General features: G+C 40.4%; 1 protein-coding gene across 6 annotated transcripts in view; it reads right to left on the bottom strand.

The window, feature by feature from the left end:
- ESRRG (estrogen related receptor gamma) overlaps positions 1 to 23,042 on the bottom strand; it is a 389,158-nt gene that overhangs the window by 327,663 nt on the left and 38,453 nt on the right. For 2 of the 6 annotated variants that reach the window (XM_033513289.1, XM_033513290.1), the window contains exons 1-2: positions 1,093 to 1,143; positions 319 to 362 (exon numbers count right to left, since the gene is read on the bottom strand). The gene's annotated coding sequence lies outside the window, so the exon portion shown is untranslated. Of the gene's footprint in view, positions 1 to 318; positions 363 to 1,092; positions 1,144 to 7,347; positions 7,469 to 8,998; positions 9,034 to 9,278; positions 9,325 to 23,042 lie in introns of those variants that run through there. The other 4 variants (XM_033513291.1, XM_015621015.3, XM_015621011.2 and 1 more) reach the window with 4 other exon arrangements.

Here is a 23,042-nt window from a genome sequence, read left to right as displayed (position 1 = left end):
CAGCATAATTTGGTGCTAGACCCATGCAATGTTAAGGAAATGGCCAGCAGGCCAAAATTAAATCAACTGGGACCTAGTATGTACAATGCACATTAAAATCCAGTCCAAATCTATTATTTTTTGGAATATGCTTATTCATTTTATAGGAAGGCACTGATTTTAGCTTTGGAAATTAACACAAAGAAATGTCATGCTTCCTCCCTGAGAAGAAAAGATCACCCACACAGGGTTAATCCTGCAGATCTCCATGAAGATGTACAGTATTTTTGCACTGTAACATCCCCAAACTACAGCATTTTGTACCACTTTTGGACTTACCAGTAACTTTCACCAAAGTATCTCAGTTCTCCTGTGCTGATAACCTGTAAAATAGCAAAAGCCATTGCCCTGATTTTTACTCAAGCTGTAACCAGGTCTGCAAGATAAGAGGTACAAAATTGTATGCATGGTACATTGCACCTTTAATCATCTACCTACCTGAAATACTTAAGCAAGTAGTTAGACATCTAAATGGTCCAACTACAGGCTTAAAATAAATGAGTTTTGTAATACATGACTGTGTCCACATAATTTGAAAACTGGCGTTCACATCCCATCTCAAGCAAAGTATCATTTCAGCTACCGGCAGATCAGAAACTTAAAGCCAGTATTAGAGACAAGACCAGGCCTAAGATTTAGTATTTCAGCTGAGAAGAGGGGAGAACAAATGACTGCAGGATGCTTCCCACTGCACTGTTTCATTTCTGGGCAAACATTTTTCCATCAGAAATGTCCACAATCAGCATTGCTTTCCTGCACCATCATAATGTAAATGGAGATACATTCTGGAAACCCTCGATGACTTTTACCAAATGAGAAGGGAATGGCAGGGAAAATAACATACTAAACAAAGGCAACAAAGCCATCCCTCTCAGCTCTACTGGAAAAAGGCCTCAAGAAACAGACACATTTATACTTCTTTTTAACTGAAAATACAGAGAAGGAGGTGAAGTATATGGGTTAAAAGCCAGCAAAAAGTAGTACAAAAAAGCCCACCAGGTATTGTTGCAAGAACCTCTAGATAAGCATCTTAAATCAGGGTAAATTACACACCTCATGCTGGTGACTCGGTCATGGGAAATTATGAAGCTACGTGATGTCTCATTTGTTGTGCTGAAAACAAATGTAAATAAATTACTGAGAGAATCTCATTTACATTTAGAAATTCATCCCGATGCATGACATGACTGCTGATGTTTTTTTAAATGACACTTTGAGAAGAAGTGCCACTATTAAAAACAGATCATAGCCACCTCAGTGAGAGCCTTTGCAAGTGTGCGTGTGTCTGCGCACGAGTGTGCAACGGCAGACGTTCTAGAGAGATCTTTCAGCTCTTTGGGCAAAAGGCTTTCCTTTACTGCTGCACAACCAAAATGGTGGTGCCAGAAGACAAAACCATTGATCCGTATTCTTGTGTGCATTTTCCCCCCTCCAGAAGGGGAAGCAGAAAGACAAGGTTATGGATTGGCTGCTGCCACTACAACAGAAAGTGCAAATACTAAAATGGTGGGAACAGAAAATAGTGTGGCACATCCCTCCATCATCAAGTGTAATAAAACTTCCCCTTAAATACACACACAAAAAGCCTTTCACTAAGCTTTTATCTCCCCCCTCCATATCTCACATTTTAAGCTGTCACTGAAAAAATTGAGAAGGATATCCAGGAAGCCATAAGATGGAGAGCAAGTTGAACTGCTGTTAGCTAAGCAGCACACATTCAGGCAAATATCCAAATGCTTTAGGAGCTGTCATTCTCCATCCCGCGTGGGAAGGCTGCGAAGAGACGGACTTGCTCGTATCATGATTGCTCTTATTATTACAGCAGTGAAAACACTGCATACTAATGGATGTGTTTTCAGAAAAAAAGACTGTTAGATGGCTTTTTAGACTCTGTGCCTGGCTGTCTGAGCTTCAGTATCTGATATATCCTATCCCTTTCTTTGCTTCCAAAACAGAACTCTAAAAAAAGTTTGTAACACGAGGGCAAATAAAACATATTTCCAAATGGGGACATGACAGTGTTCTACAACCCCACATACGGCAGCATATTTACATAAGCCTGCATAGGTCAGAGAGTTTATTTGTTAAGGGACAAATAAGCAGGCCATGAAATAATTATTTTTCATTGTGCCCTGCCAAACCTACCCAGCCAAAGGCTAAATTGAGCTGCTATTGTGATTATTTGAACTGTGGAGCCAAAAGTCTTCACTGCAAAGCATCCCAGCTGTCCTAAATTTTATTCTGATGGCTAGTTTTCACACTAGCTTGAAACTTGCCAAAAATGCTCCACAAAATAGGCAGGCGGAAGGCTTGCTTTATCCAGACCTACATCAATTACTGATTTAGAGCTGTTCTGAGAACTTGATTATTAACAAATCACTTCCCAAAATTGTTATGACAAGATTCACATATGCAAATGGCAAGCTGCTCATATGTACACAGCTAGCAAAAGAAATTAATACAAAGGTTCCCAGATTTATTTATGGTTATTTCCTATTCTGCTTTACTGCAAATTAGCCACTAAAATATTAAAAGAAAGGGGAGACATCCAGCTGCACCATCACAGCTTTGACATATGGTGACATGGGAACACCCAGGCCATAACTGCTCAACATGCTTCTGCCTTCACCCACCCCCCTGGGGAAAAGGATCTACCACCAGTGCCTTCTGGCACCAGAGGAAGCAAAACCACCACAGCAGCTCTCAACCTGCAGGTCTGGCCAACACACCAAGGAGAAGGTAGGATTAACCTGAAAACAGCTGACGACGGGCTTCGGAGGATATTTCATATTTTAAACAAGGTTGACAGTGGAGGAGGGGGAACAACAAATATAATATCTTTTTATACCTCATGCTTCAAAGCTTAAATTAATCCCTAATAATGAAAGATTAGGATGAGAACATGTAGAGAGAAGATTATCCCAAGTCTGCCCATTGTGAGGCTCTTAAAACTGTACTTGAGGTGCCTGGGGTTGGTCATTGCTAGAGACACAGCAGGAGGATCTTGGGAATGATTAATTTCATACTCTTTACATTTTGTCTTAAATAACTAAGACACAAACAAAAGACAAAGAGGCTAATTGTTTTGAAGGCAGCAGACTTATAAATAAATGAAATGCCCACCACTTGGTATCAGGCTGTACATACCACAGCCCTGACCAGACAAGTGCACCTTGCTGCAGCTGCCCTCCTTCTCCTCCACACCTCCTCCTATTCTTCATCCTGTTTGTAATTTCACTGTAATATCCTCAGGGCAGCAACCACTCCACATTTACACATGAATTAGAACAACACCTCGCACAATGGCATACCAGTCCTGATTGGACCTGGACTGCTCCTGGGAATGCTGCTGGGAACGGTACTATAAAAAGAGCTCATAAATGTATAGAGTTCAGCACAGAAACACACACACACCACACCACCCCCCAACCTTTTAACACAGTTAACACCATCAGACTGTTAGCTATGTTTTCACAATAAAACTGCAGATAGTTTACGCCATTTCTAAGCTCCAAGATGGTTGCAGGATGTGTAGCTAAGGTCCAGCAGGCCTCCACCAGGACACTCTGTGAAGTCAGGCCTTTGCAGTGGACCCTGCCCTTACTGCTCAGTTCAACAACAGAAATGCTATGGGATCCTGTTGTAGAGGTCAAGGCTTCAGGCTGAATCCTGCTAGAATTTGCATGGAAGCTGATCCAATGATGAGCTGGGGACATTCAGAATGGGTAACCAAAGAAAGCCACAAACACCCCTGTGCAACCATTACAGAACCAACCTGATTAGCCCAAATTCCCTTCTGAGTTCGTTCCTTCCTTGGGAGAGGCTTTTGACCTTTGAGCTAATATTTTAATATATTCTGGAATTTCAAATTCTGTACATAATAAACTAGTTATTTTCAGGTACTTCAGCTATAAATAACTCCAATACAAAATTTTGACTTGCTCTGGTACTCAGTCATGCTATTTTTAACTGAAAATATAACAAATTGATTTGAAAATCTTTAGCAACATATTTCCATTTTTCCAACTATTCTGACACATGAATTATTTTGTTGGACTTTTTCCTGAAGGACTATGAGTGGCCAGTATGCTTCACAAAGAGCAAAGGAAAAAGGAAAGGAGTGGGTACAAGTAAGGTGGCAAATCAATGAGTAACTTGAGTGCATGTGTAAATTCAGGCACCTGAGCCCCCTTTAAAGTCAGGTTCCATGTTGTAGTCACTCTTTCCAATAGTTAATATCTAGAAAAAATGTAAAAAATAGCCAAAATATAAAACACATTAAGAATCTTGATTAGGACGGACACTTTGTCAGGCCTGCATTGATAGGGCACCAGAAATTTACCTTAAAAATTTATCATACAGACAACAGCTGTTAGCAACTGCATTCATCTCTTTCAAAATAAAATAATTTTTTTAAAAAAACACAAATGATTATTTGTTGACTTCCAGATGACAGATCTCTTTCATTTGACTAAAAATTCTATTCAATCAAATTGTGTGTAAAATCCAAGATCATAATTCCTTTTTCTCTGGCTCTTGATGGGATGGCAGCAATACAGGGCCCTTTATGTGCTCTTCTATGTAACTTTACACTCAATGCAAATTTTGTCCATGGCATAAATGTGGAGATCTTCTGTCTTACAGAGATGTGACCCTCCTTGCTGGGCATTTTCAGCCTGAGCACTTCAGCTTCTCCATGAACTGCCTGAAACTTGTGACTTAACTCTTGGGTTTTTTTGCCTGGCATGCCCACAGCTCCAACCAAAGCAAACTCTGTCCAGTGTCACACTTCCACTCTGGAGAAAAGATTCCTCAGGTATGATCTTTTTATTTCTACAAAGACAGTAAGAGACCAAGGTCTATATGGAAGAGGCTGCTGACAGCCCTGCACACACTCAGTCATAGCCAGATATGTGACAAAGTCCAATTAAATCCTATTAGGGAATAATACAAATGACAGAGCTTAAAGAGTATAGTTAGCTCCTAATTAGACAGCCCATAAATCTGTTCAGAACCTTCAGAACTTACCACCAGAACAAGAATCTCAAGACCTTTCACTGAGTTTCATTTTAACAGACCTGTTGTCCACTGAGCCAACAGCTCTGCTACTTACAGACAAGATATTTCACCAACTTAAATACTATTAAAAGATGATTATGCACTGAGCTTTCCTGAAATTGTGTAACATTTGCATGGTATAACACATACTCGTACTTGTTCACTGCAGTCTGATTCAAAGTGCTATAAATATGTTTGCCCTTTCTGCTAAGCCCGCCTAAGGGATTAGCAACCCCCCAAAAGTTCAGTTGAATATTAACTGCATTAACTTTGCAGACTGTAACATACTGTTACACTCAAACAGCCTACGGTGTGGTATGGATGACTTGCTTAATAAAAAATGTTTTCTTGCAAAGCCCGATTGCTAGAAAAAAGAATTTGTTCTGTCAAAGGGGGTGACCTCCTCCACTTAACTTCATAAAGCAAACAAACAAAAGGGAGAACTGTACAGGGATGTCCAGAGAAATGTTTATCATTTCATCTGTCAAACCAGATGGACTTCCCTTGGCAACACAGCACCAGCTCCACTCTACGTTAGAAATTAAGTCAGCTCACCATGAAAAAAACCTGTGAAATACAGCAGCAAAAGTGTCACCTACTGTAGTAATGTGAACTCAAAAACTGTAAAAGAAGTATGTTTGCTTACTTATTTTGTTAAGTAAGAAGAGCTTTGCGTGCCAACTCCCATAAAAAGCTCATGCACTGGGAGACTTCTCATCACAAAGTTACATAGTGGTGAAGACAAATAAAAAGAAGAGGAAATATTTAAAAGTTGGAAGAGGGAAAGTTGATAGGAGTGTGAAAGGGAGCAGACTTGACAGCTAGTGACAAAAGTCAAGGAAGTGCAGATTCTTGAACCTCCCAAGCAAAAAGCTCCCAGGCAGAGGCGGGGGGTGACTGGCAGTATCTGATCCAAAGATGAAGAAAGGGAAAGAAAAAGAGGAAACTGAGAAAGGCTAGGAGAAGTTTCTTAAGGTTATAAGGTAACAAAGTATGCAACAGATTGCTATAATACTTCTAAAGATTAAAAAACCCTCCCTTGTTATAACTGCAGTAATAAAAATGTAGAGTCTGTCTATTATGGGATGAAAACACAAATTGTATAATACGGGGTTTTTTTCTTATATAAAAATATATATATGACCCGAACCTTCTCTGTGCTGCAGTGGGAATGTGTAACAATACTCAAAAGACCTTGATCCTGAACACTGCAATGTTCTCATTTGGTTTTCAAGGATCATGTCTATATCAATTTGTAAAAACACACTCTCCCATACGAGGGACTTGGGTGTTATAGAAAATAAATCCAAACTTTGAGAATTAGAAACCATATTTCTTCATAATGCCGGACATTTACTCGCTTCTGCCATTCACCATCACCATTATGTTGTCTAAGAATGGAGACCAACAATAGATATAGGTAATTACACAAGAACTTAAACTGCAGAGAGCTTCAGACCACAGCATTAAACTGGAATTAAAGCTTTACAGGAAAAGAGAAATGTTTCACTCCCTGCAATCACCTCACTCCCTCAAACACACACTGCACACCTGCTACCCACCAGCCAGATGGGACTGAATTCTCCTGAATCAGATCTTGGATTTTTAAGCTCAGCTTGACTTCAATTGTATTTCAAGACATGAAAATATATTATCATTTCACATTCAAAAAATTACACCAGTGTCCAGGAACTCCTAGTTTCAGTGCTGCTTGCACAACTAGATATGTATTAAAGTGGGATTACTTCCCCAAATGTACTAACAGAAATAAATAAAATGCAGTTTTGCATCAACATTTAATTTAATTGCACATGTTCACTTAATACATGAAAAACAGAAAAAATCTGATTTTATATCATCAGTGTGTTAAGTGAGATTGGGAATTTAGCTAATTTGCAGTGACCAGTAGTGTTTTTTAAAAGTCCACAAAGGCAATTTAGCAGCCCAAACTCACTTAAAGATTGTAGGAACGGTCCCTTTATGCACAGGTATCATAAAATATTAACACATGTTAAGCAAAAACTGGGAAGGATTATATTCCTAGAGAATTTGCTAAGCTTGCATAATGTAACATTTGTCGTCAATAAAGTTTCTGCAGTTAAGAGATGTCTAGCCTGTTCTCCACAAGGTCTCTTTTTTCCTCCCTCCATTCCAGCAGCACAGCTCCACCAAATCCCTGTTGCCTACACTTCAGTAGAGTGCCAGCAACTGGCAAAGTCACACTTTTAAGAGGGATTGGTCTTTCCCCACCTTTTCCTTCAGTCCTGAAACCAACTTGAGACACGCAGGGGGTTAACAAGTCGCCGGTCATCAGCGAGCTGGTCTCGGCAGGGGCTGTGGGCATCTGGAAGCTGCTGTCGGTGGTGTTCCGCCAGAGCCGCGCCTGGCAAGTGCCAAGGCACAGGAATGCGAGTCCTGCCTGCTTGGCCAGCCTTGGACTGACCTTTAGTCATAACGGGGAACAGGAGTTTTGTTAGTGAACACAGAGTTCTGGTCTACACATTTTTTAAATTGATTATTTTATTGATGTAAAGTGCCCAGGTGCCCTCACGACAGTCACTAATATAGATTTTGAAAATAGAATTAATTAAGGGCCAGTCTGGACCACCTTTACTGTCACCATGTAGTACCCTTTTCTACAAGTAACAATGCTATCAACCAGCGAGCACGAGTGGAGTGTTTGAGGAGTATTTCATTACATCCCAAAACACCTGACCATGGAGGTCAAGATCACTGTCACCTATCTATGAGTACACACACACACACACACACACACACACGCATTCCCTCTCCTCTCCTACCTTCCAAAAGGAGAACCGAAGCACAGAAAACTTAACTGGCCAAAGGCAGTGCCAGAGCCGTGCCGCTCCAGGCTCCGTCCGTCCGGAGCACGGCACGGGGAGCGTGGTATGGGGCGAGGCTGAGCAGGAGCAGAGCAGCCTGGCATGCAGGCTAATCTGAATTACACTCATCCAGCCCTTGAAATGGTTCCTCATTAGCTGTGGGTTAATGGAGTCCCAATGAGTAGTGTTATTTTCATCCCCTGCCTACTGAACACAAAATTCATTTGCAAATATCCTGTAAAATACTGCAAAGCAAGCCAAAGAGATATGACAACATAAGAGGCATACTATTTATGGAATGCACTTACCGTCATTTAGAAAAGGAAGCTGACATGAGCAACAGCCTAAATTTAGCAACACATTTAGTTTTTATTCACTATTCACAATGACAACATTTTAGAAGGCTACCGCACACCTTGTGCACTGAAAGGTTCCACTGAAATCAAGACAGACTTTGATCTGAAAGGAATTTGGGATCAGCTCCTTAATGAATACAACACTGAGTTAAATTAAGGCAATCACCATCTTGACTTTCTATTCCAAGTAGATATAAAATTACATTGATTGCAGGAAATGGTGGCATTCAAACAATATTGCAATGGCCAAAGCCTGAAAGCTAAATTCATTGTCAAGCTAAACTAGGCTTTCAGAGGGCACCATTTGATTTGAGGTAAAAAAGCATCTGCAAACCACGTATTTTCAATTAATAGTATAAAAGGCACAGAGTAAGAAAGGAAAAACATGGGTCAATATGCCACATGCCACTCTAAGAAGCAGAGTCTCTACATGAAGATAGTGTGCATATACATATACGTGTATATATATCTATATATGTGAATGCATGCGTTTTGGGGTCTTTTGTTGCTTTTTTTTTAAGGCAGCCTGCACTACAAAGGCCAAATTTGAGACCCAGAAAGGCACAATGCATCTCTGAACAGCCTGACAATGCTCATTTACCCACACTATCGTTAATTCAAAAGTAATTTCAAATCAACAGCACACAAAGTTAAACCTAGTTCTTTTGAAAACTCAAAAAAAGAATTAATTCGAACCCTTACCTTTGGCACCTTAAAGACTTTTGGCCATGACTTACCTGTATAAATAGAAAGAACTAATTTACTACAGAAATGCCCATGGGCAAACATGTTCTGGCTAATGAAGTGTTCAGCTTTTGCATGATTAACCAGCTGGTGGGGGTGGTGTAAAAATCACAGGGCATAAAATAATAAGAAAAATTGATTAGCAGCTCTCTTTTAAAGCACTCTATGAAAAATTTTCTTATTTTTGCTGAGCAGTTTAGAAAGTGACTGTACAGAAAGATAGACTTGAATGACTTACCAAGGAGTCAGGCAGAGACTGCACCAGGCACTCACTCCTCCAAGACCTGCATCGCAGAGAGGTTCAAGTGAAAAGCAAGATACCAACCAACACCATGGCTGGATTACTTATACAACAGGTCCTGCCACTAGTCATAAGGGTAATTTTTCTACTATATTGCAAAAGACATTATATAAAGTTAAAACCATGATTATGCCTTGACTCGGTTCAGTTTCTTCCCCAGTGCTCTCTACACTTGAACACCTGAGCTGGCTACAGTTATTCCCATGAGACAATTTAAGAAGTGCCTCCATATGAGCCCAGGGATTCACATGCTGCTTAGAAATAATGCACATATTTAGGTGATGCTACGTAAAAAAAGATGGGGTTTGCACTCACTTGGGACAAAAACCCTCTTGCCCTTCCCATCCTGTACAAGGGGTTCCTTACAAGCTCACATGCTCTGCCCTCAAAATAGGACCTAATTAGTGTACAAATATTTGGCAGACAGGTCAGGAAAATAAATTTATCATTAACTCTCCCCTAAACCAAGGCAGGTTATCCTGGAACAGTTTCACTTCTTACACATTTGCTCTGGGTAACCCTTCAGCTCAGGTACAACTAGCTTATAGCAGTTTTTTTAAGAAGTAAACCCACATATTTTTGGCATGGCACGGAATTACTGGAGATATATGAAAAAGCTGCTCACATAAAACATAGGTACCAGGAATAAAAAATAAAAGCAAAAATTTAAGTTACAGATAATTTACAATAGGCCATAGTCATAGTCAGGGTCCCTCTTTAATGTCATTGCTTCCATGGAAAATGCATGTTTTACACCTACTGATGGATTTTCAAAGACTAGTTTACAGCTATGTACCATGGGAGACAGGCAAAGAATTTGCATCTCAGGGATTTGCAATGCGTTCCAGACCTGGGGATGCAACCATAACTCCAATGCTAGGACTTCATGGGCTGGGAATTTACATTAACAATATACAAGCTGTCCCCTTATATATTCACAGCAGATATTGCCTTCTCGAGAGTCTTCTCTTGTGATATGCGATGGCATATGGGATTCTTTGTGAGGAGCAACAATTTTATCTGAAGTAAGAGTTATTTTTTAAGAGAAGAACCAAAGAAGAACTCTGAAGCCCATTTCCCTTCTTTTCATGACTCCTGTATTTACTTTAATTACTACTTTCTGAGGAAAATAGTATCATTTTAAATGCACCCAAAGAAAGATTTTTCCATGAAGTTTCCCTATAGGAACCAGGAAGATTATCCTGAGAACAGATCACACATACACCAAATACTCACAATGAAGAACTGGTCAGGCCCATGCAGGTTAGATAACTCTACAAATATTCCATAGAGGTCTTTCTTTCTTTCTTATCAGGTACATCTGAGAGATCTTCTCACTAACTTCATGGTCAGTCAAGACTTAAGATATCGAAGAGGTTTTTGCCTGTTTTCAAGGCATAGCTGGATCCTTGGGATCTTTATACACTTACACAGATCTTTATTTCAAGCCTCCACTTACTTTTTGGAAACATTTCTACATATTAACACTTAAGAAAGTGGGCACAGAGCAGACACGAGCAAACCAAAATAGAGGAAAACTGGAAACACTGGCATTTCTCTCAGTACATCAGTTGTGAAAGTGCTATTTCCAGATAGAATTCATCAGAAAAAGAGAAATTTCTAGTTAAGCAAGAAGTGGTATTAAATTCCACTTAAGTCTAATTTCTATGGTCATATTTGAATCATGAGCCATTTCTAAAATGTCGTGTATTTCTAACTCTGATGAAGTGGGACCTTGACAACACTGGAGCTTGTAAGCTGTGTTTGAAGCTATTTTCAAACATGGTAGCAGCCTAATACGGTTGCAACACAATTTATTAATTGCAGCTATACTTGCTAAGAAATTATGCTGTGCAGTATCTAAGTAACATCATAATTTTAGCTAGGCTACTTGTTTCAAAAGTAAAATTTTTTTAAAGCCTGTTTGCAACAGAAAGTGAATGCTTGTTAAAACTGTACCTCCTTAAAGGAATTCAGAAACACTGATATGAGGCACAGCTGGTTTACAGAAGGCAAAACCTAATTCTCCAGACCTGTGCATCATACTTCAGAAGCTTTATGTAATTATCTGTTTGTTTACTTTTGAGCAATTGCTTTGGAAGAGCCCCCCACTGAGTTTGCTGTGTGCTTCGCAGAGGGGTCAAGCACAACACACAGGCTGCACACTGCAGGTTTGCCTCCAAAGAACAAGCATACACAAACGTATTTAGGTGCCTAATTCCACTTACATCCACTCTCAGTGAGACTGATAGAGAGTAAGTGCCTCTGAGGACATGATCCTTTGACATCAATGTGGATTCCTCAAAGGGATCCAGGTCCACACTTTTATGGACACCAAAACAGCAGAAAATAAAGACATTCTACTTTGTGGCTTTCTTATCCTCTTCTATGTCAGAGTCTCTTGAAGACCATGGTTCCTGGTAAAGGACATAACAGCCAAACAGGCTGGTCTAATTAACCAAAGTTTTTCATATTAATTAGGAACAACATGAGCATTAAGCAATCAATAGGACACCTTATGCCACTACTACTTAAGTCTGCTTTGACTACTTCTGGTTCAGCTGTACCCTTGAAGCATATTTAGAGGGTTCTTCCTGACACCCTCCCACACAACATCAATTTTTAGCAACAACAATCTTTCCCATTACACTAGAAATTGATAAGCAACATTGTTAACCTATGTGATGCGGCTAAAAGTCAGATATAAAGTGCCAAAAGGATTTTATTTTTAAATTTTGGTAAAGTATCTTGATCACTTTTAATGTGATTATACACTTGACCACTGAGTAAGATAGTATGATATTCACTACACTGCAAACAAGTTGCATACAAACGTGTTTAATACACACGTCCCACACAGGAGCAAGGAGAACCATGCTCCACCATTCACTGTACACTCAGCAACTTATTTCCAAATTCATATGAAATAACAATGCAATAATTTTTTCAAAAGTAATTTAAAACTCTTTCTGAATAACTTCTTAGGGACAGCTGGCAAGAAAGTAATATGTCTTAAGTACAGATTAAAACAGAAAACCTGCAAAGCATCCTTTCCAATTGAGAGACTCAACTGCTAAAATTAGTTCTTGGAATTTCTCCTTTGGGTGCCAGTTCAGATCTTCCTCCAAATGACCACTAACAATCAATCCTACTGACTTTGAAATAGTCCACAAGTACTCAGTAAGACCTATTTGCTGATTAGGTGCATGCAACCCTCTCATGAAGAATCACATTCTCATACCCTTATTTAAAAAAAATGTACTTTTGTTTCAGTGTCCTGAAACTAACTGTACAAACACAAAGAACTCAGATGCCCTCTCAACCCCCACTGGAAGTGACAAGTGAGTCTTTCTAAAATTGCAGACACATACTGTCAAGTGTAGGTGTTTGTAAACAAGTTTGGAAATGTTTCTAATTATAAACCATAGGAGTTAAAATTAGAAGTCCAATCCACTAGCCTTAAAAAAAAGAACTTCCAAAAGTGTTCATCTAAATGGGAGCAACCAGTGATGTTTCATTTAGTAACAGGAGCAGAATTTCTGTGCCAAGCAGCACACTGCTCTTTATCAAACTTTCTACTATGAGTTTCATTACATTTCTTAAAAAAAAAAAAATTAAAAAAAAAAGAAGATTTGATAAGAATTTTAATTTGCTGTCATACTATGATACCGTATATTTGAAAGTACAATCTAAAAATACCCTATTCACAGGTCTCCCGCGTTTCACATAATTATAAAGAAGGGAAAAAAAATGTTCCCAAATCTTCTGAATCTGTCTTGGCTGACAACATCAAAGTTCAGCTTTTATGGAGAGCTTCCCACGCTGACCTTCTGAGAACTCAAACCAAACTCTGCTTGAGGGAGCCTTACTCTTCTGGATGAAGTTCTCCTCAATAACCTCAACTACTGCAAAGCTTGGCTTGCCTGGCACAAAACTGCCAAGAGACAAAACTCAGAAGGGCAACACCACAGTTCTGGCTGATGGAGATCTTGGGATGCTGTCAGTGAGCTTGAGATGTCTCAGACTTGTCTTCACTACTCTGATGTAGAGGTCAGAAATGCAGCTCTAAGGTGCCATGTGCTTCAACCAACACTTCAGACAGAGGCCGAGAAAAGGCAAAGCCTGAAGCCCTCATACACCATTTACAGTGCACTATGACAAGATAGTGCAGGCACAAAGATGGACTTTACCTTTGCAGAAGTGTAGGGAGAAAGCAGAACTAAGGGAAAGGGAGCTCTCTTAAGGGGAAAAGAAATAAGATTAATTAATCTCATTATTTCATAAAGGAAACATAATAGCACATTTGAACATTTCAGAATAGCTTCTGCTGATTACAAGTGAGCAAACATTAAATAATTGCAGAGAAGCTCAGCTGTGGCCTTGATTCAAGAACAGGATAGTCTTCTGCTGCACTGTTCTGAAGAAAATGGAAAGGAACATGGATTAAACAGTGAGGACCTGTTCCCTAAAGGTGGGACTGGCTCTGCCCAAAATATATCCCTCTGTTCCCCACCTACAGCACAGACAGGCACTGCGAGGGGGAAGGAAAAAACAACTCTTCATCCCCTGCACAGCCAGCCTCCTCCTCCTACTCCACTGGGATGTTACATGACAGAGGAAAAGCTCAAATCCATCCTCCTAAAGAGCCAGGACAGAAAGTAAGCTGCCCATGTCTCATCACAGTCAGGGAGCTATTTCACATAATAACCACTATCCAACCTTTCCTTTTCCTTCCCTTCCTTTCCTTTTTAGCCTTTGCTCTGTAAAAATAATAGTGTAAAAATATTATTTTTCTGGAGAGCCTTTTGAAATTCACTGCAGTCAACAAACATGACCATACCAGTTAAGTGCTGTACAGTTTTGTACCCAGCAAGTGCAGTGCTTTCAGAGCAGGAGACTTGCAGGTGCCACTTCCTTTACTACAAGTCATAATACCATAAAATAATGGAATGGTTTGAGTTGGAAGTGACCTTAATAGTCCTCAACTTCCAACCCCACTCCGATGGGCAGGGACAACTTCCACCAGACCAGGTTGCTCTAAGCACCATCCAACCTGGCCTTGAAAACTGCCAGGCCTGAAGCATCCAGTTTCTCTTGGCAACATGTTCCAGTGTCTTACCATCCTCACAGTAAAAAATTTTTCCCTAATATCTCATCTAAACCTGCCCTCTGTCAGTTCAAAGCCATTTTTGCTTGGATTATACCCTGATAAAAAGAGTGTCCCCATTCGTTCTTACAGGTCACATTTAGGTACTGGAGACTATAAAACCTCCTCAGGGCCTTCTCCAGGCTGAACATTCCCAACTTCTCTCTGCATAGGAGAAGTGCTCCAGCCCTCTGAGCACCTTTGTGGCCTCTTCCAGACTCGCTCCAATCAATGGGTCTACATTCCTTCCATGCTGGGGACTCCAGAGCTGGACACAGCACTCCAAGTGGGGTCTCACCAGAGCAGAGGAGAGGGGGAGAATCCCCTCCCTCAACCTGCTTGCCATGGTGCTTCTGTTGTAGCCCAGGTTGGCTTTCTGGGATGCAGGAGCACATTGATGGGTTTTGTTGAGCTTCTCATCAACTAACCTGGAATATAAGCCATTCTCTGTGTTTTTAAGACAACTAGTGTGTGTGTGTGTGTGTGTGTGTGTGTGTGTGTGTATGTAACTAAGCAAGGGATGGAGAAGCCACTTTGGTGAAGGGACCACAGTAATTAGGAGCAGAGTGATGATGGTGCATCTCAGCTGCAGCTGGTTGCCTCTACCCCTCTTTTCCTAGGCTTGGGTACCTCATCCTCCCCTTTCCTGGCCGGTGCTGTGAGAGCTCCCTCTCCTGTTCCAGTTTAACCAACGTTAGACCTTGTCCTACTGGAAACGCACCCTGAGTGAACAGAGCAGGTTCTAAGAGAGCCTCAGGTTTCCTGCTACAAACTGACATCAAATTAATTCCCTGATGGGGGAAAGAGTATAAACTTCCAACTAAAACCTATGAAAGTTTACTTCTGTATTAAACATATATTTATATTCACATGCCCAAGTTGGTATACATACTGTGGATATTGTATATATATAATATTTCCATATATATTTCCACATGTGTATGGGCATGCACACACACACACACACACATACACACATGTAGCAAATCTTTAATGCTACTAACCTCATTGCTATTTTAATTCCAAGCAAGGATAAAAATCATTACTTTCTACAAGCCCATCTAATCTTTTGAATGTACCCGTACCAGACTCACCTAGAAAAACATTTTTTCCTACATGAATACATACTGGAGCTGTGTTTGCAAGTGCAAAAAAACCCAGTCTTTTCACTGGGTATATAAATATTTTAATTAATAATAATAAGTATGTATTTAGGAGATTCTGCATAAAAGTCTAGATCAGATAGGGCAATTAACCCATTACAGTTTTCTCAGATATTAGATGAAAGAAAATACATTGAGGAAATGCATATTCGAACTTAAATTAAGCATATGAGTGGTAAAATAATCTCAGATAGTGCTTTATTGCTAATATTTTCTGCATGCTCCAAATGAAAGCATGAAAAGCAGCGCAATTGCATATATCTTCTACCAAAAATAGCTGAAAAATACTATAGAAGAGTGCCTGCTGGGTTGGTTATAAAAGTAAAGTATAATCCATTAACTGCTAATTAGAAGCATCAGAAGCAGGCTTTGCTGCAATAAGAGCTGGCCCCCCTAAGTAGATGTTTCTGTAACCATTTAAAGGCACAGGGTTTCTCCAGTTGCTGAGAATGGAGCTTGGATGGTTTCAGCATAAAGGCCATGTGAAAAGAGACTATGGCACTTGGCCATGTTACCCAGCTGTTTTCTAAATATGATGACAGGTGCCATTTTTTCCATTTGATCGTGGAACGTAATACATCTTCAAACAAATTTTCCCCAACTAGTCTGGTGCAGTTACATTTCAGAGATTCAAATATAAGAATGTTTGCTTTTTTTCTCTGACAGACACATATTGCAGAGTCTTTGGCAGATATTTCATTATCAGCCTTTTTCTCAAAGCTGAATTTTTAGTTTATGTATTATTTTTCTTTCTGTCATTGTAGAAGGGCAAGAATAAGCACTTGAGCAAAGGATTTAATTCTGAAGGACTTAAAAAGGGGAGTGGGGGGGAGCTACTATTTATAATTAGACAATAAATTTGACTTAAATAAGGAAGAATCCTCTCCTCTCTGTTCACTACTTCCTAAAGGATAGGAAGCATAGCCATAATTTCTCCTCTTCTTTATCCAGCTAGCTACCTGGTCAAACTGATCTTTCCTACCACTGAAAGGCCAAACAGGTTTTTTGATCCATTTGCCTATGAAAAGATCTTAAAGAGTTAGGGCAAAAAAAGGTGAAGCCAGAAGAAATCCCAGTACTGCAGCTCCCTGCAGAAGTACCCAAGACAGAGAAAGCAGCAATTACGGACATGAACAATAACGAGATGATGCCTTGAAATGGACCACAGGCTCCAAATCCCAGCCATGCTGCGTGTGGGGCCAAAGGGAGCTCAGCTTCCTCCAGGGCTGGAGTTGCCTCGAGCAGTGCAAGAGGACAGGATACAAGTCAAGCTGCACAAAAAATCAGGCAAAAACCAACTTTAACTTACTAACTTCCCATGTTAAAAAGGGGATGTAGCTAGCACACGGGGAAATAGTCCAGGTCAATGTTTTGGGCTTTTCATCTCCATGGATCAATCAACTAGGAAACATAGGAAGAAAATGTGTGTGGGGCAGGAAATGAGGGCATTTAGCTTTTTTCTTTTTGCCCTATTTTCATCTACAACACAGAAGAAATTGGTGAAAGAGCTGCATCCATTAAGGAAAACTAAGATGGAAACAAATAATTTTAGAAAGGTAAACTTCTAAGAAACAATAAAACTAAGATAATAGTAGAAACAATAAAACCAAATTTAGTTTAAACCAATGTCGTAAATATTTGTTAACCTCAGCAGAAGCTCTAACAAGGCAGATGAGTATATCTGTTTTCATTCTGTATATAAGAAAACAACCGTAAAATGCCCCAAAGCCAGGGAGGGAGTCAGTGTCAAAGACATGATTAGTAGTTCAGAAGTTATCTGATTCGGGTCACATGGTGTTCCAAAAACCATACCTAAATATAGCATGCAAGAGATCTGCACAAAGAGCAATCCCATGATGGGAGCACACTAAACTCTCCATAAAATTAATTAGGGTTATTTTGAGGCAACCAAAGGAAAGCAAGTAGGGGGGAAAAAAAAAATCAATCCTTGCCCTGCCCAGTTCTGCAGGAGCATATGTCTCTGGTATGAACAACCCTCAGTGTTCAACACAGGCACCAGCACCAATGTGGAAGGTGGGTGGGGGGCACAGCGTGGCTGCATTAAGGAATACAGCTCTCTGGGGAAGAGGATGACCCTGTCAGCAAGGGGACCAGGAGGAAGCCAATACTCAAGTTCTGTTGTTGCCATTAACAGCATCCTTCTAACACAGAAACAAAACCACCTTTTAGGAGAGGGGAGATCCATGTAAACAATACCTTTGGCACAGATCAAGACTCTGGGAAAATACGAATGCTTCCCAAGGTAGAATGGAAAGACAATTTCCTGTTGGAAGTTGTTACCCCTGAAAACCTCCATTAGCTTTACCCCTTGACAGGGAGGAGGATTTTCTCACATAGCTGAAAGAACTACCTCTAAAAGCCTTCTCTATATGTAGGCATAAGGAGCAATCTCATGGAAAAGCATGCAGATTCTCGAAAGGCAGCAGGTGCAGGAGAAAGGGAAGAGTGTTCCTCTGGTCTTTTGAGTTTCTTTTGGTCCCTCTCTGTTAAGTGTACACATTTTTTCTTGTGTTTCCAGAACACTGAATTGCCATGTGGCTTCTGACCTTTGCTGACTTAGAAGCTGATCTCAGCCAGCTGGCCTAATTCAGAATTTCCCTATAAAACCTATTTTTTAAAAACTAAAAATCTCTGCCGGTGAATGCCACAGCAAAGGTTTCAAGATGACCACAATCGTCAATTTACATGGGCATCACCTTTGTTCCTAAATGCCATGGGCAACACCATTCTTCCCTCAAGCACTAGAACATGCAGCACACGTTGATATTACCTTGAAGATGCGGGCAAAGCTGAAGCAAGGGCTACAGAGAGCAGGACAAAGTGCAGGACAAAGCTGAGAAGAGTTGTGAGGAGTGCTGCTGTCAGCAGGTAGAAAGCAGGCTCCTGAGCCCAGACCACGGAGCAGGTGCTCCAGAAGGCAGGTAACAAAACAGAGTGAGCGTGGGACACAAACTGCAAATTTCGGCTCCAACGCTTCAGGCCATTAGCAGGTGCTTCAGGCAGTCATCCAAATCAAAGTAAGAAAGTGGAAAGAGCCAAATGCTGGTTAAAGAGGTTTACTAACATGAAAATCCCAGCACGGGCAGTTAAAACACTTCCCTATCGTGGGAGCAGGCTAATAAGAAAAAAAGAAGCAAACAAAAAGCATATGCATTTTTTGTAAAAATGGCTGTGTTGGGGATTTTACTATCCTGTACTTGAGCCCTGAGATGCAAATGTTGGCTGGGATGCTGAGATCAGCAGTTATATGTCCTCAGGTGGTTAGAGACAAGACAGAAAAGAGCTGGCATTTGGGGAAAATAGAGGGCCCATTTGATAATGCTTCACTTGAGCATAAGAGGGTTTCCCCTGTGGGTATTGTCCCAAAGAAAGCTCCAGGCAAGTTTAGAATGGTTCATTACTTGTCACATCTAGAAGGTGAGTCAGTTAATGATTACACTGACTCCCTTTTGACTTTAGCTTCACGTGTTTTCAGTCTGGGAACTGTGCTCTCATCAAGTCAAATAACCACTCACCACAAACAGAAATACAGAGGGTATCTGCTTTTCAGATGCTCACGGCACAACTGTAGTTATTTTATTTGTCAGGATTTTCCTGGCGCTCTGCAAATCATATTTTTGGTAGCTAATACACAGCATTTGCAACTCAAGTTCAGGGGGTGTCACTTTTCTATAATAACGTACATTTCAGAGGCCTGGCACTTGTTTTATTGGGATTAGTCTCTGAAGGGCCCAATACTGGGGCCTTGAAAGGATCCTTATAAAATTGGAATATCTACTTCCTCAAGGGTTAAATCCTCAAAGTCTCCTCAACCTGAAACAACACTACCTGGTTTAATTTACCTTACACAGACATAAGAAACTGAACTGGCTACTCCAAACAGTTGTTTGTGCAGTATGGCCAACGATAGTATATTTTAATCAGATGGTCACTTGAACATTATTGGTAAAGTTCTCCTCACTGAGGCTTGCATCCCTTGCCAGAGGCTAGCAGGCTTGACAGAAGGAGAGAAACAAATTCCTTTTATCAGAGTAACATGACTCAATATGTGGAAAGATACTTCCATCTGCTCTGTGTTTCTGGTGACATGACATTAACGTACAATTTGGTATACGTTTATAACAGAATAGATAAAACAAGATGGCTCAGCTACTATAGTTTATGTTCCACATGTATGGGGAGTTCTCTCAAGCCCTTTTCTAAAGGAGTGGCAAAGACTCACTATGGATATTCTGAGGGAAAAAACATGTTGCTGCTTATTTCAGAGAGTTAATGGCACAAACAGACATCTACTGTGCACTTCCAAAAAATAAACAAATTCTCTTTCTCAGCTGCTCTCCAAGGAGATTAATTTAGTCAGGTCCAGGAATCGCCAAAGGAACCTGCTGCATCCACACTTGCAGACACACACAACCTACTAAACACAACCTGTGAGTAGAGTGGTCTGTGCTGTTTCTGCATTAATTTTGTGTCCCTGCATGTTACCAGATCCCTGGGACTTTCATGGTCTGTGGGCAGCAAATCGGCTGAGCCAAAAGGGAAGGTTCCACCTGACTAGGCCAGGAGGAGCTATATTAAGCTTGTCTCAGCTGGAGGTCATTCTGCATATTTTGAAGGCTACTTTCTTGGTAGCTGGTCAAGCAACCAGTGACCAGAAATTAACAACCTAATCCATATAACATCCATAAGACTCAGAACACTTTTGAAGTCCAGACCCCACGTATATTAAGTTCTTAATATCCAAAATGTTTGACCAAAGCCATTTCTCTCAGGGCCAAGCAGGCTCTCGGGTTTGCTAAGCAGTTGCTTCATGTCTCATTTCTAGTAGGCTGCTGGTAGCCCTGCAGCCAAGAATTCATTTTCACAATTCCAAAACATTTTTTGATACTTCCTGACCAAATGGCTTTGCAGTAGAAATTGGTTTCTGTCACCATCTGTTGTTCCATAGTTCGGAAGGGCTAACATTTTCCTTCAAGAGGGAAAAAGTTGGGGAAGATGCATGGTCAATACTAATGGAATGGATATTCTTTTCCTTACTGTCACTTTATAGGGAAGGCTTGGCCTATTTCTCAGCAGCTGTGAAATTGTCATCAGCAGGATTCTTTACAAAGCTTGGTGGCATATGGAATATATTGCTCACTTCTTAATACTGTAAAAACAACCTTGCTGCATAACTGAGCTAGGCAAAGAAAGCAGGTGCTTCATTAAAAAAAAATTCATCATGCATCAAGCCTCTATAGACTTTGTAGAAACTCTAGATAAGGATATTTTGGAGACAAGTATGGGTTTGAATTAACTAAATAATATTTTACAGAAGCCCCTAGGATTCAGAGGTGCAACAGTCCCATAAAAATGAGCAGGTGATGTCACAGTGCCACTGGATAACATCATATTCTGGCATTTACAAAGGCAACGTTCACATTCCAAGCCGAAGGGAAGTGTCATCCTCCACTTTGTAAGACATAAAAACTGATGCAAGGGTCCCTTCTCCATTTCTGATGTGCTAAGAGACTATTTATTTAGCATCAGTTTTAGACCATCCCTTTTTGTCACAGCCTGGCCTAATTTACTTCTTAACCAAGAAGTAAATTAAACAAAATAATAATAATAATAACAATATTAAAAGTCCATGGCATTCTGGTAACCATACACACTGAATTACAAACACAAGGCTAGAATTGCAGGCATTTAGGTTCTCTCTGCAGGAGGCACACAAAAGGTAAATGAGCTTGTTGAATATGCTGGTCTTTAATTAGTCAAGAACATTGAAAAAAAAGCATGAAAATAAGAGGAAGTATCAGAAAAGGGATTATGATGTGCTGCAGTTATGTGCCCACTGCTGTATACTCCCCAGTGAACGCCCACTCAGCCATCCCTGCACATACACACACTGATATATTCACGGTCATCTGTGCCCTGCTGCACCTAGAATGGCCCCAGCAGGTGAAACCAAAGGGCCACTTAGGCTGATTGGCTTGTCTGGGCCCATGGCAAACAGCAGATGCTTAGTGAAGGTCATGGAGCAGGCGTGTAGAGACAATTCCCCAGACTACTCTTCCCAACATCCATCTATTCGTGGCTCAGAGACTTCCTTTAACAAAATACATACAATTTTTCCAGATTACTGATCTGCTTTTAGAAAACTTCACTTGCAGTTACAGATGATTACTCAGAGCAAGGTTCTCCAGCTACATTGCATGTTTCTTGTACTAAGTGAGCTATTACATGCCAATATGGAAAAAATCCAGCCTGCTGCCCTCATCCCAGAGAGAAGGGCAAACTGAGTATTTGGGCAGCCTGTGCTACCTGAGCTGCTGTACAGGTCTTCTGTGCACAGTCCAGATAGAAAAGAGGTTTGCTGCAGCCATGATATTGCACAGCAGGTGAAGTGCCTCTATAATGGTGGAAGTTTGGAAGTCCTGTCCTATGATTTTGAGCTACACAGAAACTATTAAAGCCATAAATACAGATCTGTCATCTGTGGGTTCTGGAGCTACCCTTAGATTGCCTGTCACTATTTAGATAAGTGGCCTTTTAGCAAAACAGGACAGGGAGCACATTACTGGACACTGAAGAAGTACCAGCTACATGGACAATCACGGGACAGCACGCACCTGTCACTGCCCCACAGTAACACACGAACAGCGTCGTCACTCTTCCAGAGGCACACAAAAAAACAGCTCTTGTTCACAGTTCAATATGCTTGCTCTTTTATGCACCTCCTCGTTGCTCAAGTAACTACTGTACTCTTTACCACCCAATAAAATTAAGCCAGAAAAAAAGGCCAAAGGGAAGTGCTGTATGCAAGAACAAAAGACTCACCTAGCAGTTTCACACTCTATTCATGTAATACACAAACCAAAAATAATACAGACTGAAGCCTACTATCTAAATAAGCAGGCTTAAATAGTAATTAACTTCTTCTATCATCCAAAAATCTCAAAATACTTTACAAAGTTGTGCAGACTGGGAAGAGGCAGAATGCAAGCTACTCCTAGCCATTTGCCCTTTCCATTAGACTGCATCACTACCTCCAAGTATGAGTGCAATTCTCTTGCAGCTGGCATGGAGAGTTGGATATGTGCATTAAAGGAATAGTTTTTCCTTCATTTCTTATGCACTGATTGCTTTTAATACATTGTTTCAGACATTCTGTGTAGAAAAGTAACAGCTTACCATGCACCTATGTTAATCTAACTACTACTACATGTGCAAGTAATACTTCATGCAAGATGCAGTCCTCCTTTCAGTTACAGTAGGAATGTAGTCAATAATCAAGCTATAAATGCCTGTTATCAAAACCTTGATACAAGGAAAAAGTAGGTTTAACAATCAAGAAAAAATAAAAAATATGATGATAGAAGAAACAAA

This window comes from Parus major, chromosome 3 (assembly GCF_001522545.3).
Source record: "Parus major isolate Abel chromosome 3, Parus_major1.1, whole genome shotgun sequence".
NCBI lineage: Eukaryota > Metazoa > Chordata > Aves > Passeriformes > Paridae > Parus > Parus major.
The sequence above is the reverse complement of the archived record's forward strand: the minus strand, read 5'-3'. Positions and strand labels throughout refer to the sequence as shown.